At 43.2% G+C, this 15,450-nt stretch overlaps 1 long non-coding RNA gene across 1 annotated transcript; it reads right to left on the bottom strand.

Moving 5' to 3' along the window:
- Positions 1-3,224: 3,224 nt before the first annotated feature.
- Positions 3,225-9,403, bottom strand: LOC131514110 (uncharacterized). The gene is made up of 3 exons (XR_009262939.1): positions 8,671-9,403; positions 7,951-8,231; positions 3,225-4,189 (listed from the first exon to the last, which is right to left on the bottom strand). It is a non-coding gene; the product is annotated as an uncharacterized LOC131514110 (long non-coding RNA).
- Positions 9,404-15,450: the final 6,047 nt, after the last annotated feature.

Genomic DNA, 15,450 nt, shown 5'->3' on the forward strand with positions numbered 1-15,450 from the left:
GTCTCTGTGTCCCTCCTGTTGGTGGACAAGGTTGTTTTTGCCTGCGATAGGCAGGGAAGCTTGAAATTTCCTGACAGAGATAGGGAAGCCAAACTCAGGGACTGGAGACAGTTCAGTGACAGCACGCTGGATCTCCTCCTCTGTGAAAGGAAGGGTGTCCTTGGCCACTGGGGCCTACAGCCGGGGCCCGGCCACCAGTGTCACCCAGGCCAGGGCTTGCCTGGTGTGTTAGGGGTGGCGCTGTTCCCAGTGAGGGGCAGCTGATGGGAGGCTGGAACTGTCCCTGCCAGGAAGAGCCCGGTGCATGAATGACCCAGTGCCTGAGGGGCCTCAGGCTTGTTTGAAAGGGGAAGGGATCAGCTTTCCCTTGGCACAGAGAGAGAGCTTTGGTTCCCTACCAGGGTGTGGGAAACTCACTTCTGAGGAGGGAGGAATGTCTTCGCACCTCTTCTCCCCACTCTAGGCTTTTGTGTCGTTAAATTCAGTTGAAACAATTCCCTAAGCACTAGTGCTGGGGTGCCCCCTCCCTCTAATCCACAGTGAGCTCGGGGCTCTGTGATCCTCCCTAAATCCTCCTGTGATTTAAGGTAAGAAGCTAGTGACTTTCTCCCTTTTCACAACGGGCAGCAGAGACCCGACACCGTTCAACCAAATCGAAGATCTCAGTGAGATGTCACCATGGAGGCCTCACCCCTGGTCCCCTACCCGGAGATTTCCTGGGAATTCTCATCTAATCCCTCCTGCAGATGTGGAACCTCTGCCCTCACTCTGGGCCAGTGACAACAAGGCACCTCTGGGTGGGGGGCTCCTAACCATTTTCTGTGCCTTGGATCCTTTCTCAAAACAATATTTTCATAAACATAAATTGAAATACACAGGATTACAGCAGAAGCCAGTTATGTTGAAATACAGTTGTGAAAACATTTAAATGTGTGATGTTGTAATTCATGGGTTTCTTTATTAACGCATTAGATAACAAGATCTAGCCGTGAGCCTGATAAACCACAGATCTGAAGTAGAAATGAGCATGAACGATGTTTCAAGATAACTGCAGCAACTGTAGAGGGGAATGAAAAGCTCTGTGCTTCCTTTCGATGCTGCTCATATGACCTTAGTCTGCAGCCTCTGTTTAGAACCGAGGACATGGCAGCAAGTGGCAGGAAAATCGTAATATTTTTCAACCCAAGTTCACGGAGTCTGAATTACAGGGTGCAGTCTGTGATTGGTGGACCCAGTGAAGAACCCTTGTTATAGAAACTAAAATGTGACTTTTTAAAAAAAAAATTTTAATGTTTATTTTTGAGACGGAGAGAGACAGAGCATGAATGGGGGAGGGGCAGAAAGAGAGGGAGACAACAGAATCGGAAAGCAGGCTCCAGGCTGAGCTGTCAGCACAGAGTCCGATGCGCGGCTCAAACTCATGAACTGTGAGATCATGACCTGAGCCGAAGTCAGACGCTTAGCTGACTGAGCCACCCAGGCACCCCCAATGTGTACTTAGTTTTGAGGGAGAGAGAGAGAGAGAGAGAGAGAGGGCAGGGGAGGGGCAGGGAGAGAGGGAGACACAGAATCTGAAACAGGCTCCAGACTCTGAGCTGTCAGCACAGAGCCCCATGTGGGGCTCGAAATCACAGACCCTGAGATCCTGTCCTGAGCTGCAGTCAGATGCATAACCGACTGAGCCACCCAGCTACCCCTAAAATGTGACTTTACATATTCTCTGCTATTTCTTTTCTTTCTTTCTTTCTTTCTTTCTTTCTTTCTTTCTTTCTTTTTTTTTTTTAGTGTTTATTTTTGAGAGAGAGAGTGAGCAGGGGAGGGACAGAGAGAAGGGACAGGGATCTGAAGCAGGCTCTGTGCTGGCAGCAAAGAGTCTGATGTGGGGCTCAAACTCACAAACCAAACTGTAAGATCATGACCTAAGCCGAAGTCAGACACTTAACCCACTGAGCCACCCAGGCGCCCCAACCTCTGCTATTTCTTAACTGATCCCCCAGCCCCACCACCACCCGCACCCACTCCCTCTCACCCCATCCTCCATCTTGTGTAATCACAGAGCTGGATTGGAAACTTTCACATCTGCACCTGGAAGCCTACAACACATATTACACCCCCCTCCCCATTTCCCTGTGTCTCCTAACCTCACAGTCCAGTAGGAAAGGTCTGACTGGGGCATTTTGCTCGGGAATTTGCCGAGGCCTCCATAGCTAGTTTGCAAACTGCATGGAATTCTCCCATCCCAACTCTACCGCATTTCCTCTAAACAATTTTAGTGATGAAGACATTGGGTTCCAGAGTAGAGATGGGGCCCAGGCCTCCTACCTACCATATACTGTTCTTTCCACTGTGACAGTGGTGTGGTGATTGATTGAGAACTGCATTACTGTCCCTGTCCCCCCAACCACCACAGGCATGAAGACAGCCAAGCCTAGAGATGGGTTTGTGTTAACTGGCCGACAGAGGAAGCTGTGAGAAAGGCATTTATTTCTCTGTTATCCCCATGGTCTCATCTTTGAGATGAGATTTGCTAGGATTCTGGGAAGAGAACAGGTTGGGAGGTGAGTAGGTATGAGAAGCAGTGGGCCTGTTGGTCCCCATATTCTTTTGAGACTGTGACCAGCTCTCTGTCAACACCCTTGCAAAACTCAAGAGGAGGCTGCTGAGTATGCTTGGGAGCCCAGGGCTCCTAATCTTGGCTGAAATTCCTGTGTGACAAGTGTGTCCTGTGGCGTCAGAACCATGGACCTGAAAGAGCCCTGTGGACTGGGACACGGGACTTCTGTGACAGACACAGTTGGTTTCCTATCCATCAGCCACCCTCCCTTCTTCTTTCAAGAACCCACATTTTGTTCAGGCTGCAACCTGCACAGAAACGTGGGCCTCTCCCCCAGCCCCAGATGGTGACCCATGATTGTTCTACACCAAAGGAGCTAATTCTCTCTGCTGCTTGTGGGCTTAGGACTCAGTTCTGCCCAAGAGGACTTAGGGGAAGTCTGGGAAGGAGATCTAGGTGGTGTGTACCTGCCATCTGCCCTGAAGATGGTTTTGTGAGCTCTGCAGCTCTGGCAGCCATTCTGTAACCACGAGGAAACAAGCCCAAGGCTAAAAAGTCCATACACTGAGGATGATAAAACGTAAGGATGCCAAGGTCCTGATTTCTTGGAGGCATCAGGAAGCTGATGACACCACTCCAGGGACTGCCTGCCTCCAGGATTCTTATTATATGAAATAACTACATAACTTTGTAGCCGAAGGCACCATCACTCAGAGATTCTCCTACGTGTAGGTCACACATTCTTAACTAATGCACCATCACAGTGGTTTTAGGCACAGATGGATTATCAGAGACGTTTTCTTTGTGTCGTGGGGTCCAGAAGATCCCAGAACTTTTGTGTAATTCTGAGGAGGAGCCCAGCCCAATAGAACAGGGCCTTGGCTTTAGAAGCTCTAACTTCGTCCGGCCTCTTCTTTTCTAGCCCCCATCAGAAGAGCGGTGCCTCTTTCTATCCCCGTTCTTTCCCTGTGCACAACACTGGTTAAGTTTTGGGCTCTGGACGTGCGCTGCCTGCCATTAACCAGCCGTGTGATCTTGGGCGTCTGTTTCCATACCCAAAAATGAAATTAATAGAAGGAAAGCATTCAAGACAGTGTCTGACACATAAGAAGCGCTCTCTGAGCATTAAGTGTGATTTTTTTTCTACCACATCCTCTTTTCTCCTTGCTCACCCCATCTTCCTGTCATCTTCCCTTCCTCCTTCTCAGAAGCAGCACTTCCGGGGTGCCTGGGTGACTCAGTCAGTTAAGCATCCAACTCTTGACTTGATCAAGCGATCAAGTGATCTCAGTTCAATGAGATCGAGCCCTGTGTCGAGCTCTGCTTGGGATTCTCTCTCTCCCTCTCTCTCTCTCCCCCTCCCCTGAGCATATGTGTATGAGCACATGCAGGCACTCTCTCAAAGTAAATAAACTTAAAAAATAAAATAAAAAAAATTACAACACTATAATTAAAGAAAAAAAAAGAAAGAAAGAAACAGCACTTTTCTTCACTCACCTGGTCTCCACATCAAATCCTCCTTCAGTAGGTCCTCAAGAGACTACGTCCCGGTCACTCTTGGCTTATATTATGACTCTGGGGTCTGGGAGGCTGCATTGTGTGGAGGGCAGAATAGGGGCTTTGCAGACAAAAAGCCTTGGGGTTAAGAGAAAAAGAGTGGAATTTAAAGAACTGGCTCACTTGCCCGGGGAGGGGGTGGTGTTGGCAAGTTTGAAATCTGTAGGGCAGGCTGGCAAGCTAGAAATTCAGGCAGGAGTTTTATATCACACTCATGAGGCCGAATTCCTTTTTCTTCGGGAAACCTCGGCTTTTGCTCTGATGACCTTCAACTGTTTGGATGAGGTCCACCCACGTTATGGGAGGTAATCTGCTTTGATTTAAAGTCACTGGTTGTTGGGGAGCCTGGGTGGCTCAGTCGGTTAAGCGTCTGACTTTGGCTCAGGACATGAGCCCATGGTTCAAGGGTTCAAGCCCCATACCAGGCTCTGTGCTGACACCTCAGAGTCTGGAGCCTGCTTCACATTCTGTGCCTCCCTCTCTCTCTGCCCCTCCCGTGCTTGCACTCTGTCTCTCTCTCTCTCTCTCAAAAATAAACATTAAAAAAATGTTTAAGTCCACTGATTGTAAATGTTATTCATATTCAAAAATCCGTCGAAGCAGGAGTGCCTAGCTGGCTCAGTTGATGGAGTATGTGACTCTTGATCTCGGGGTTGTGGGTTCAAGCCCCACATTGGGTGTAGAGATTACTTAAAAAACAAATAAATAAGTAAAAATTTAATAAAAAAAATAAAAATTCTTCATAGCGTCATCTAGACTCGTGTTTAACCAAATAACTGAGCACATCGCCTAGCCAAGTTGACCCATAAAATTAACCATCATACCAGGTGTGTGGGGCAGGATACTTCTCTGAGCCTTGTGTTTCTTCGTCTGAAATGGAATAATAGAAGAGCGCACCGTGCAGGACTGGTGAGGGGTGAGTGCATACAGAGTGCACAGTAAATGTTAGTCTTTTCCACCGTTGTTATGGTTGTACCAGGAGGCGCTCGAAACACATGCTGAGGGTGGCAGTCAGTGCTCTCGGGCTTCCAGGGAACAGAAGCCATGGCTGCTGCTCTCCGGCTTTCGGTTGAGTAGGTATCACACAAAACCGTGCAGGTGCACTGTTCTCATCTGACTCATCACCCAACAGAGGGGTCCAGAACCTCTGGTGCGTGGGAAGACGCCCAGGGAAACGGATCGTCAGGAATTCTTCACCCTCTCCTTTATGTGGAAAGGAGGAAAGTTTTTCCACTGGCTTTCTTTCTCTTTGAGACAGTGGAGGGCTTGGAGCGATATGTCAGAAAGAATTAAGTTTCTCTTCTTCAGCAACCATTTCACATTTTGTAAGAACTGCATATTCATGAGGGTACGCAGCCTAGTAGGGACCAGATGACAGCTCAGTTTTCCTGGAAATCAGGAAATCAATCAAGCTGCCAAACTGAGATGTCTGCATTGTGAAATACTGCTAACATTCCAGAAAGTTGTTTTAAATGAGAGTTATTTTTAAAAAGGAAATTCTTTCTCTCTCTCTCTCCCTCTTCTTTTTCTCTATTTTTCTTCTCCTCCCTCCCTCCCTCCCTTCCTTCCTTCCTTTCATTTTTTAAGCTAGTGTTACCCAGCATTGGACTACTTCTTCTACTAGGTTCAGAGTAGGCATGAGTTTTTAAAAGTAGGTGGGATTCGGGGTGCCTGGGTGGCTCAGTCGGTTGAGTGTCCTTCTTAGGCTCAGGTCATGATCTCGCGGTTCGTGAGTTTGGGTCCCGCATCGGGCTCTGTGCTGACAGCTCAGAGCCTGGAGCCTGCTTCGGATTCTGTGTCTCCCTCTCTCTCCACCCCACCCTGCTTGTGCTCTCTCTCTGTCTTTCAAAAATGAATAAACATAAATTTTTAAAAAAGTAAGTGGGATGAGATATGGGTCTCTCTGCCTCTCTCTGACATTTTCCATTGTTCCAACTAATTGGCACCCCCTTCTGCTTGTCCAGGAATCCACATGCCTTTGTCCACACTTGTCCCCCACTGTTTCCTGTGTTTTTACAGTGAAACCAGGACTTCAGCCACCTCCTCCAGAGTCAGGAATAAAATGATTCCAAAAAACATTCTTTGTGTCCAGTGTCAAGCTGTACTTGAAAAAAAAAGAAGAAAGAAAGGGAAAAAAAAATTGTGTGTGTGTGTGTGTGTGTGTGTGTGTGTGTATTATATCTATATATGTGTTTTACTTGTAAAAGTATGTATACATAGGGCGCCTGGGTGGCTCAGTTGGTTGAGTGTCCAACTTCGGCTCAGATCATGATCTCGCTGTTCATGAGTTCAAGACCTACATCAGGCTCTGTGCTGACAGCTCAGAACCTGGAGCCTGCTTCAGATTCTGTGTCTGCCTCTCTCTCTGTCCTCCTCCACTTGCACTCTGTCTCTGTCTCTCGCAAAAATAAACATTACAAAAAAATTTTTAATGTATATATATATATAAATATAAAATAAATTTTTTTTAAAATTTTTTTCAACGTTTTTTATTTATTTTTGGGACAGAGAGAGACAGAGCATGAACGGGGGAGGGGCAGAGAGAGAGGGAGACACAGAATCGGAAACAGGCTCCGGGCTCCGAGCTGTCAGCACAGAGCCCGACGCGGGGCTCGAACTCACGGACCGCGAGATCGTGACCTGGCTGAAGTCGGACGCTTAACCGACTGCGCCACCCAGGCGCCCCTAAAATAAATTTTTAATTACAGAACAGTTTTAAATTTACAAAAAAGCTGCAAAAAGGGTACAGAGAATTCCCATATACCTGGATCCCAGTTTCCCTGTTATTATTATCTTATGTTAGTATGGTACATGTGTCATAACCAATCAACCAGTATTGATATATTATTCTTGTTTTTATTTTATTTTTGATTTTTTTAATTTTTAATGTTTATTTTTGAGAGACAGAGTGCAAGCAGGGGAGGGGAAGAGAGAGAGGGAGACATAGAATCTGAAGCAGGCTCCAGGCTCCGAGCTGTCACCACAGAGCTTAATGCGGGGCTTGAACCCATGAACCACGAGGTTATGACCTGAGCTGAAGTCAGACACTTAACCGACTGAGCCACCCAGGTGGCCCTAAGATTTTTATTTTTTAAGTAATCTCGACACCCAACATGGGGCTCGCACTTGCAACCCAGAGATCAAGGGTCACATGCTCCACTGACCGAGCCAGCTAGGTGCCCCCAATGTTGATATATTATTAACTGAAGTCCATATTTCATTCAGGTTTCCTTAGTTTTTACCTAATGTTCTTTGCTGTTCGAGAGTCCCATCCAGGATGCCACATGTCTCCCGAGCCTCCTCTTGGCTGGGACAGTTTCTCAAACTTCTCTTGTTTTCAGTGATTTGAACACTTTGGAAGTGCACTGGTCAGGTAGTTTGTAAAATGTCTCTCAGTTGGAGTTTGTCAATGTTCTCCTACTGGGGTTCATGTGTTTTGGGGATGAAGGCCAAGGGGGTAAAATGCCGTTCTTATTACATTGTATCAACACACATACTATCAATATGATTTATCACTGTTGATGTCAAGCTTGATTGCCTAGCTGAGGTTGTGTTTGCCAGATTTCTCCACTGTGAAGTTACATCCCCGCCCTTTTCATGCTATTCCTTTTGGAAGCAACTCATTAAGTACAGCCCACGCTTCAGGAGGGGCAGTTATGCTCCACTTTCTTGAGGAGAGAGTATCTAAAAAACCTATTTGGAGTTCTTCTGTATGGGAGACTTATTCAGCAATTTATCGACATCAGCATGGACTCATTGATGTAGCTTTATACTTCACATAATAAATAAAATAATAAAATAAAATAATTAATAGTAATAATAAATAGCAAAAGCTTTACCTTTGACTTGATTTGTAGATTTTCTTCCTTACATGTGGCTTGAGCCCGTATCCTTGAAAGGATCTGGAGATATTGTCCACAGCCAGGAGGTGAGCCCACTCACTGATCATGCAAACGAATGGGGTCCTAGAGGTCTTGGGAAACATTTTTCACTTCTTCCATTTGGATGCTGGTCATGCCACAAAGTCCACGTTGGATGCACACCCTGAAGGCCCTTCCTCTCCTGTCCGCCTTCACCCTTGTTGCTCTTCAGTCTTTTCCGCTCCTATGTGCACCCACACCTAGTAAGGATTTGGGGGGGGACCTTCATTCTATTTGGATGACAGAATAGGGCTAAATACAATAAATAACATTCATAGGCCTTATAGCTATTCCATTATTGCATGTTTTCTAGGTGCAGTGTTTTGGGTACTTTTGAGAGAGAGAGAAAGCACAAGTGCGGGAGGGGCAGAGAGAGAGAGAGAGAGAGAGAGAGAGAGAATCCCAAGCAGGCTCCACGCTGCCAGTATAGAGCCTGACGTGGGGCTCGATCTCACAAACCATGAGATCATGACCTGCGTCGAAATCAAGAGTCTGATGTTTAACTGACTGAGTCACCCAGGTATCCCCATATTATTTCTAATTTTCACACTAACTGCAAGGTAATTATTATTCCCATTTCACACATGTGGAAACTGGGTGTCTGAGGGTTTAAAAAACTTCCCCAAGGCTTTCCTTTACCTGTAAACTGTGCCCCGCCTCAGCAGTTTCCTTCACTCTGCTGTTCTCATCCATTCTTAATGTTCCCTTCTGCTCATCTCTTCCTAAAGTTCCTCTTTGCGTGCACTTCCCTTGTCAGCCTCAGTTTGTCTTGTGATACTGTTGGATGAATTCAGTGAGATGCATGGAACACCTCAGTGCCAGGTTCAATAAATGGCATCTGTAATTACTGCTAATTTCAAGAGGATTACATTAACTATTTAATAAAAAACAAAAAAGCAAAAAAAAAAAACAAAAAAAAAAAAACCCCAAAACCCCCAAACCTCTCTCTTTCTATTCTTGGTCCCTTTCCTGTTTATGCTCACCTTTTAGCGGTCCCTTCTCTTCTCATGGCTTTAAACACCATCAATATGTCAGTGAATACTAGATGCATATTGCTACTTTTTATCATCCCTGTGAATTTCAGACAAGTCAACATCTTCACTTGAGTGGTTTTTTTCAAAATGTTTTATTTATTTTTGAAAGAGTGAGTGGGGGAGGGGTGGAGGGCAGGACAGAGGATCCGCACTGACAGCAGTGAGCCCAACACAGGGCTCAAACTCAGGAACCATGAAACCATGACCTGAGCCAAAGTCGGATGCTCAACCGACTGAGCCACCCAGGCACCCCTTTCCTTGAATGTTTTAAAACAAAAGTTGAAGGTTTTTTGTTTTTTTCTCAATAGTGGTCAAGTAGCCTGTATTGTATTTTAATAATGATAGACTCTGGACAAAATTAAAAAAAAATTTTTTTTAACATTTTATTTATTTTTGAGACAGAGAGAGACAGAGCATGAATGGGGGAGGGGCAGAGAGAGAGGGAAACACAGAATTGAAAGCAGGCTCCAGGCTCTGAGCCATCAGCCCAGAGCCCGACGCGGGGCTCGAACTCACGGACCATGAGATCGTGACCTGAGCTGAAGTCGGATGCCCAACTGACTGAGCCACCCAGGCGCCCCTAAAATTTTTTAAAACACACAATTTGAAGGGACTAGAGAGAACATAAACAGGCAGAGACTGGTGGAGAGCCAACCGTTGGTAGAAGGGAGGGGCAGTGAGTAAGATTTGCGATTATAAAAATTTTTGCCTGAAGGCACTGTGTAGAATATGTAGCATGTGATGGCCAGAATTCAAGCATAAATTTGCTAGTCTTACTTGTTTGACAAGTTAGAGAATAGGAAGGAAGAGAAATCCAAGAAAGGAAGAATTCACAGAGGCTTCCTATTTATCTATCTATTATCTCTCCCTCTCTCTTTATTTATCTAAAGTAAGCTGTAGGTCCAATGTGGGGCTTGAACTCACGACCCTCAGATCAAGAGTCACATGCTCTACCTACTGAGCCAGCCACGTGTCCCTCATAGAGGCCTTTTAAAAGTTCATATAAAACTTGGCCAAACACTTGGCTGACGCCTGATCTGTGCACGTGCAGGGGATACTCTAAGGACCCTAGCAGAAAACAACTAGAAAAAAAAAAAAGTAAATAAATAACTGGAAGTTGAACAAACAAGGTAGAAATTTCGGTGCTGCCCATCTCAGAGAACACAGAATTTGGAATTATATGCCTATCAAGTTAACTGCCTACTAAAAATAAACACTCTCCAGAGGAAGATATTAGAATCTTGATTTTCTACAATGTCTCATTTACAATGCCCAGTATTAAAAGATTTTTTTTAAAAACTCCACTAAACTTGCAAATAGGCAGGGAAATGTGAATGCCACAGAAACTGGTCAATAGAAACCACACCTCAAAGGGGCACCGGGGTGATTCCGTAGGTTAAGCATCTAACTCATGTTCACACCATTTGTGGGTTCGAGCCCCACATCAGGCTTGCTGTTGTCAGTGACACAGCCCACTTCAGATCCTCTGCCCCCTCTCACAGCCCTCCCCCAACCGCTCTCTCTTTCTCTCTCTCAAAAATAAACATTAAAAATTTTTTTAAAGTAAAGAAACCATCCTCAGATAACTCAGATTATTTAATTAGTAGGTGAAGATTTCAAAGTGGCTTAAAAAAATATAATCATAATGAATGAACAGATGGGCAGATTCAACAGAGAATAAAAAACTAAGAAAGAACCAAATGGCAATTCCAGAATTAAAAAGCTTAGTACCCGAAGTGAACAGTTTACTAAATAGACTGTTTAGTAAACAGTTTACTAAATACTTAATAGAATATTGAACATTAAAGAAGAGTGAACCTGAATTTTTAAAAAATTATACCAACTGAGCAATTACCTCCAGTTGTCTTATGATTGGCAATTGTCCTAAGACAACTGGGAAGCAAACGCACAACTCAGACTGCTTTTATCCCACTTACCCTACCAGGACCACTGGTTTGCCTTGCCTCCTTCCCTACACATCAATTCAAACAGCCTCATATGAGGCTAAGTGGAAGCGGAGATAGCGGGCAACCTTGCCTTGTTTTAAAGGAAGCACTTCAGGGGCGGCTGGGTGGCTCAGTCAGTTAAGCGTCTGACTCTTGGTTTCGGCCCAGGTCGTGATCTCATGGGTTTGTGGGTTTGAGCCCTGAGTTGGGGTCTGCACTGTCAGCGCAGAGCCTGCTGGGATTCTCTCTCTCCCTCTCTCTCTGCCCCTCCCCACTGGCACACTCATGTGCACACGCTCTCTCTCTCAAAATAAATAAATAAACTAAAAAAAAACACAAAGGAGGCACTTCAAAAATACTTAATGTTGTGGTTAAGTACGAATGTTTACTCGGCAGTTAGGAGTCACGAGTTCAGAGGGGGCAATGTGATAGGGGAAGATAGGTTTCCCTAGGCAGAGAGGGAAAGATCAGGGCCTGAGGTCCCCAGGTGGGAAAAACACCTATTTTAGAACCATGCTGGGAGTGTCTGACCAGAGCAAGCCCCCTTAGGCATAAGGTTCCTCTTAAGAACTTAACAAACCCCATCTACTCCCCCTCAGGTTCCCCCTCAGGAATTTGACAAAAGACCTAGGTATGGCCATAGACCACGCCTCATACAATGGAAATGAGCCAATCAGGAATGGACAACCAGCACCTAGAACCATCAAGCCAATAAGCCCCTGAGAAGGGACAAGGGGGACGGGCTGACAGAACCATATGAAACAAAGACCCTAGTCTATAGTCCTCAGGCATTTGTTTTTGGATGTCCCCTCTCTGAAAAAAGAGCTTTCTTACTATTCTTCCTTTCTAATCTTATATTCTGATAAACTTTTGCCTACTGCCAAAAAAAAAAAAAAGTGTGAATATTTACTGATTTTTGGTACATACACTTTATCAGGTTAAGGAAGCTGACCTATGTTAAATGGTATTGAATCCTTCTTCTATAAAAATTATGTTTTTTTTCCCCCTTTAAATCTGTTAATATGCTAAATATATTAACAGATTTTCCAAGATTAACCTATCTTCAGATTCCCATGATAAACTCTTCTTGGTCATAACACATACACACACATGTACTATGTTTATTAGTGAAATTGGTGTGCCATCTTTTCTCCCCCACTAGCTTCATTTGATTAATGATAAAGTTATTTTAATCTATAAAATGACTTTGAGAGTTCTCTCTCTGTCTCTCTGGAAGGGTTATATATCTGTATTAGAATAAAATGAGGGGCACCTGGCTGGCTCAGAAGGTAGAGCATGTGACTCTCTGTCTTGGGGTCATAAGTTTGAGCCCCACATTGAGGGTAGAGATTATGAAAGAGAGGAAGAAAGAAAGAAAGAAAGAAAGAAAAAGGAAGGAAGAAAGAAAGAAAGAAAGAAAGAAAGAAAGAAAGAAAGAAAAAGGAAGGAAGAAAGAAAGAAAGAAAAAAAGGAAGAAAGAAAGAAAGAAAGAAAGAAAGAAAGAAAGAAGAAAGAAAGAAAGAAAAAGAGGAAGAAGGAAGGAAGGAAGGAAGGAAGGAAGGAAGGAAGGAAGGAAGGAAGGAAAGATGGATATGTTCTTTAAATGTCTGGAAGAAATGATTATTAAACCGTTTGGGCCTACTGGGTGTGTGTAAATATTTAACAACTGATTTGATTTTCTTGGTTATAGGTTCATTCAGATTTTCTGGTTTGTGTTGTGTCATAGCGTTACAGATGCTTTTGGCAGTAAGCAACCCACAACCTAACAGTGGCCTAAGTAACGAGTCCCTCTCATCCTTCTGCCTCGCACAACCAGAGTGCAGAGGAGGTATGTGCAGGCTGGTGTAGATACTCAAGGACACAGTCTCCTTCCACGTCCTCACTTCCTTATCTTCAGCTGCTGGCTTGTCACTTTGCGTTCTCAAATTGAGTACAGCACCTCTAGGCACCGTGTGGATCCAAACAGGGACAGGCTGAGAAACGTTGTCTTTTCATTTGGGACAGCAGTTGGCGTTGGGACTGATCTTTTCTGAGATCAAGGAATCTTTACCTGCTATGTAAATAAATTGGAGTTCTGTGCATGCATGCGTGCATGTGTGTGCGCACACAAATATGGTTGTCGAAGAGGCAACAAATGGATAGTGTTTGTCAATTAGTTTTGGTAAATTGCAATTCTGTAGGAAATTATACTATGTATTTTATAAGAAGCTATATATGTATTATATATAATCTAAGATTTTAATATATCAGCATAAATATTTTCATAGTATTCTCTTAGGATTTAAAAAATCTCTGCTCGGAAACCAATTTGACAGTAAATTTCATATATTAAAAAATAAATAAATAAATTAATTAATTAAAAAAATAAAATAAAAAAAAAATAAAAATAAAAAAAATAAAAAATCTCTGCTCTATCTGTAGTTATGTATCTCTTTTCTTTCTTAATATTGCTCTTGGCATTTTCTGTTGCTCACTCTCTCAATTTTGCCAGAGCTTTTTTACTTTACTAGTCTTTCTTTTTGTGAAATCAACTTTTGGCTTTGTTGATCTGCTATATATTTATTTTGTGTTTTCTTTTTAAAAAGTTCATTGCTATTCTTAGCTTTCATTCTTTTTTTAGGTTTATTTTATTGTTCTCTTCCAGCTTCTTAAATTGGATGCTTAGCTCATTAATTTTCAATTTTTCTCCTTTGCTAATATACATATTTAAGGCCATGAATTCACTTCTCAGCTGTATCCCATAAGATTTGACACATGATATCTTGATTATTATTATTAATTTTTTTTTTCAAATCTTCATTATGATTTCTTTTGGGGCTAGTTATAATAAGTTTTTACATTCCAAACATCTGACATTTAAAATGTATCCTTCTGTCAGGCATTTCTAATTTTTGTTGTTGTTAGAGAGAGAGAGTACAAGGGGTGGAGAAGGGCAGAGGGAAAGAGACAGAATCCTAAGCAGGCTCTATGCCCAGCACAAAGCCTGACATGGGGTTTGATCCCACAACCCTGGGATCATGAACCAAAATCAAGAGTTGGACGCTCAACTGACTGAGCCACCCAGGCACCCCTATGCATTTCTAACTCAGCTGCATTGTGTCAAAGAACATGTGCTAATGATTCTTGAAAATAGACTTAATATTTTAGAGCAGTTTTAGGTTTATAGCAGAGTTGAGCTGAAAGTACAGAGGGTTCCACATATTCCCTTTCTCCCTCCCCACAAAGTTTCCCCTATTATTGACATCTTTTGTTACAATCAATGAGCCAATATTGATATACTCTTATTAACCAAAGCCCATAGTTTACGTTAGGATTCACTCTTCATGTTCTTCAGTTGCATTCAACTGAAGAAGTTGCATTCATCTGAAATTCAGATGCATTTTTTTTTTTTTTAATTTGAGAGAGTGTGTGCATGTGAGCAGGGGAGAGGAGCAAAGGGAGACAGAGATTCCTAAGCAGGCTCCACATGGAGCAGAAGTTTTTAATTTTAATGTAGCCCAACTTACCTATCTCTTTTCCCATGGATCACACTCTATGTGCTGTATCTAAAAACTCATTGCCAAACCCAAGGGCATCTAGATGTTCTCCTATATTACACACGTATCTGATTTAAAATGTTTGGCTTTTCATTCTTCACAGTATAATTTACTTTTGTTTTTGACTCAGAAATTTCTGAGCTCTTCCTTCTAGTTGTTCCTATTTTAGCAGTCATATTTCTGAATCTGTCATTTCTCAGGTACCAGTTTTCTTCCCTCGTGGGTAATCATCTCCCAAGTCAACTACTTTTTAAGTTTATATTTATTTATTTTGACAGAGAGAGCAAAGAGAGAGGGAGAGAGAGAGAGAGAGAGAGAGAGAGAGAATCCCAAGCAACTCCGTACGATCAGCACACAGCTTGATGTGGGGCTTGATCTCAAGACCATGAGATCATGACCTGAGCCAAGATCAAGAGTTGGATGCTTTAACTGACTAAGCCATCCAGGTGCCCCAAGGCTCAGTATTTTTTCAGTTTTCTAGTGTCTCTGGTCTCACAGCTGTGTTCTTTGAGTTTTGGAAACCATCATTCCACTCTTTAAATCCTCAAAACATTGCCACAGAGGTCAAAAAAGGGAGGAAAGCAAATGATAAGGAGGTAGCATTTGCTAGTTTCCAGAACCTGCCTCAGGAGATAAAAGAACAAACATTTCCCAAACTTTGTAATTCCAGCCTGTTTGATCTAAATTTAAACGCAGTGCCCCCTTGTTAATTAACAGCCTTCTTTATTGATCTTCCTTGCAGCTTTAGCAAGAAAATGCCTGTAAGAAAAGGTTTCAGTTACAGAATTTAAACTGACAATATCTCTTATATCAGAAAAGAAAACCTAACTCATTTCTTCTTATTTGCCTTTTTGGTAACTGAGTAATTTGAATTCCTAAAGGTTCTAACGATCATACCTTTAT

This window comes from Neofelis nebulosa, chromosome 6, assembly GCF_028018385.1.
Source record: "Neofelis nebulosa isolate mNeoNeb1 chromosome 6, mNeoNeb1.pri, whole genome shotgun sequence".
NCBI classification, from domain to species: domain Eukaryota; kingdom Metazoa; phylum Chordata; class Mammalia; order Carnivora; family Felidae; genus Neofelis; species Neofelis nebulosa.